Consider the following 3,677-nt stretch of genomic DNA (forward strand, 5'->3'; position numbering starts at 1 on the left):
CAAACAGGTCTTCCAGCTTCTGCCCTTGACTTTGTATAGGCTATCAGCAGCACAGCAACCTGAGTCCTTGGATCAAAACATTAAGTCAGATCCTGTCTCTTCTTGCCTTAAAATTATCCAATGGCTTTTCCTCTCATTCTATTTAAAAAGCCCAAATTCTGACTACAGCACAGTTAGTTCTTCATGAACTGGTCCCCTCTGATGCATCATTCTACTCTCTCATTCCGCCCTGACACCTACTCTTGCTCACACACCAAGCATGTGCCCACTCATGTCCTTTGCTCGGTCTGTTCCTTGACCTGGAAAATGTTCCCCCAGATGTCTACATGGCTTCCTTGTGAGATATTTTCTCAAAATGTTTCAATAGCAACCCCCTTTTCAGCTCATAGCCTCTTTCTTGCACAATTCTACTCCTTGATATCTGTCCCCATCTAAAATATGGGGGTTTTTTAGTCTTCATCAAACATGATACATTCATTATTTGTGAGTTTTTTAAGCCTCTGTTGTATAAGCACAGCTTAAAATAGCTATTATATAAGAAAATCTTGAAAAATCAATGAATTGCTTTTTCTCAGTGGGTTTGCTCCCAGAACACAGGTGTTACAAAAACCAATGCTAAACCTAAAAAAAAATGGGATAGGAAAAGTCTCATACAAATACTATTGTCATTGGACATGGAGATTCTGGCAAGTCTACCACACTACTGGTCCTCTGATCTACAAATGTGGTGGGATCCACAAAACAACTATTGAAAAATTTGAGAATGAGGCTGCTAAGATGGGAAAGGGCTCCTTAAAGTATTCCTGGATCTTGGAAAAACTGAAAGCTGAATGTGAATGTGGTATCGCCATTAATATCTCTCTGTGGAAACTTGAGACCAGCAAGTATTATGGGACCTCACTGGTGCCCCAGGACACAGAGACGTTATAAAAAAATGTGGTTACAGGCACATCTCAGGGTGATTGTGCTGCCCTGATTGTTGCTGTTGGTGTTGGTGAATTTGAAGCTGGTATCTCCAAGAATATGCAGACCCGTGAGCATGCCTTTCTGGCTTACACACCATGTGTGAAACAACTAATTGTTGGTGTTACCAAAATGGATTTCACTGAACCACCCAAGAGCCAGAAGAGGTGTGATAAAATCATTAAGTAAGTCAGCATCTACATTAAGAAAATTGGCTAAATTCTTGACACAGTAGGGGTGCCAGCATGCCTTGGTTCAGAGGATGGAGTCACCCGGAAGGATGGCAATGCCAGTGGAGCCATACTGTTGGAAACTCTGCATTGTACTGTACTACCAAGTCATCCAGCTGGCAAGCACTTAGATCTACTCCTTTAGGACATTTACAAAATTGTTGGTATTAGTACTGTCCTTGTGGGCTCAGGGGAGACTGGTATTCTTAAACGTGGTCACCTTTGCTCCAGTCAATGTTAAAACTGAAGTAAAGTCTGTTGAAAGGTACCATGAAGCTTTGAAGGAGGATCTATTTGGGGGCAGTGTGGGCTTCCATGGCAAGAACATATCTGCCAAATGTGTTCCTTGTGGTGATTCGGCTGGCGACAGCAAAAATAACCCACCAAAGGAAGAAGTGGAATTCATGGTTCATTTGATTATCCCAATCCATCCCAGCCAAATCAGTGCCAGATAAGCACCTGTGCTGGATTGTCACACAGCTCACATTGCTGGCAAGTTTGCTAAGCTGAAGGAGATTGTTCATTGTTCTAGAAAAAAAGCTAAAGATGGCCCCATGTTCTTCAAACCTGGTGATGCTGCCATTGTTGATAGGAGAGTTTCTCTGACTATCCTCCTCTGGGCCGTTTTGTTGGTGGTGACATTGAAACGGTTGCTTGTGGGTGTCATCAAAGCAGTGGACAAGAAGGCAGCTGGAGCTGGCAAGGTCACAGGTCTGTCCACAAGTTCAGAAGGCTGGAAGAGTGTTATCCCCAATACCTGCCACCCTAGTCTTACTCAGGGGTGGAAGAACAGTCTCAGGACAGTTTATGTCAGTTGGCCATTAATAGTAAAAGACTGGTTAATGGGGGCGCCTGGGTGGCTCAGTGAGGCTTCTTCTGCCTTCGGATCAGGACATGATCCTGGGGTCACTCTGCTCAGCAGGGAGCCTGCTTCCCCCTCTCTCTCTGCCTGCCTCTCTGCCTACTTGTGATTTCTGTCTGTCAAATAAATAAATAAAATCTCTAACAAAAAAAGGAAGTTTTGTGGACCATTTGCTTATTGTGTGTGTTGCGTGTGTGTGCGTGTGTAGCAGTTTTAAGTTACTAGTTTTTTAAATCAGTACTTTTTAATGGAAACAACCTGACCAAAAATCTGTAACAGATTTTTGAGACCCATTAGAACAAAAGTGTAATGCGGGGAGGGGGAGAAAAATTAATAAATTTATATAACATAGAAATTTATATTGAAAGTACATTTTTAAGCTTATAGTTACTTGTTTGAAGGAAATTGGTGCTATTTTCTCTATTGCTTAAAGTATTTCTTTCGTTTGGGTTTCAGAGTTTTAATTATACATGCCTGCCTGTACTTTGTCTTTATATGTATACTACTGTGCATTCATACTCATTTTTGAAATTGTGGATTGGTATGTTTCATAAATTTTGGAAAATTTTCAGCTTGCATTTCTTAAGACCTCCATTCTTTCAACTTCTCTATTCTGGAACTGTAATTACACACTTTTTGAATCTTTCTACCATGTCGATATGTTTCTTTCAGACATTACTATAATTTTCATCTCTGTTTTCTACCTGGCTGTTGTCGTCTTTTTTTTTTTTTTTCCCTTTTTTTTTCTGGCTGTCTTCTGATTATCAGTCTTTGAATTCCCTAATACTTTCTTCTATTATATCTTCAACATCTATTTGTAGATACTATATTTTTAATGTTTTTACATTTTTTTTAAATGTAAAAATGCTTTGCTTTAAAAAAAAAAGCAAATACTAATCCCTTGGTGAAATTCTCCATCTTTTTAAAAATCTATTTTAATAAAAATAGTAATTGAAGTACATTTTTCAAAACTCCATGTTTGGATCACTTGTGGCTTTATTGGGTCATCTCTGTTCATCTTGATTTTTGTAACATGGTCTTATTTTTTCCTAGGACAGTTGCTATTGAATGCAGCACGCATGAACAATAGCAAAGGCTCAAGATGTTGTTTGGTTTCTCCACACTACAGTTAATTTTCTTCCTATAGCCAAATGGAGTATAGTCAGATCATCTTACTCCAGCTCAGGTTGGTCTGTCTGTTTTTTTTTTTTCCTTCTGGAGTTTACTTCTTTCAAAGTCCCTCATGAAAGCCTGAATTTTAAACTTAATCTCTCATTTTTGTCAGGTGTGAAACCAATATTTGTCTTAACTGTGTATATTCTGAAAACCCTGATTAGTGCTACAGCCTCTTCGGTGTCCACTTTAACATTCTCAACATCTCTTCCAAAGCAAGTAGTATTTATCTCAAGAAGAGATTATGTGAGGACTTTGCCGCTCATTTAATTCTATTTCTGTGATCGTGACACTCCTTAAATCCCAGCTGCCTTTTTTTTTTTGATAGATTTGAACATCTTTAAAAAAAGACACTTAAGTTTCTGCAAGAAGAGTTAGCTAATACAGCTTCTATCATTCTACCTAAATGTGGAACTTTCTCTAGAAATATAGTTGGATTAAAATTTGCA

The 3,677-nt window shown here is 38.9% G+C and overlaps 1 pseudogene; it reads left to right on the forward strand.

Moving 5' to 3' along the window:
• The first annotated feature begins 631 nt into the window (after positions 1 to 631).
• Positions 632 to 1,182, forward strand: LOC122896886 (annotated as a pseudogene).
• The last annotated feature ends 2,495 nt before the right edge of the window (positions 1,183 to 3,677 follow it).

This window comes from Neovison vison, chromosome X, assembly GCF_020171115.1.
Source record: "Neovison vison isolate M4711 chromosome X, ASM_NN_V1, whole genome shotgun sequence".
NCBI classification, from domain to species: Eukaryota; Metazoa; Chordata; class Mammalia; order Carnivora; family Mustelidae; genus Neogale; species Neogale vison.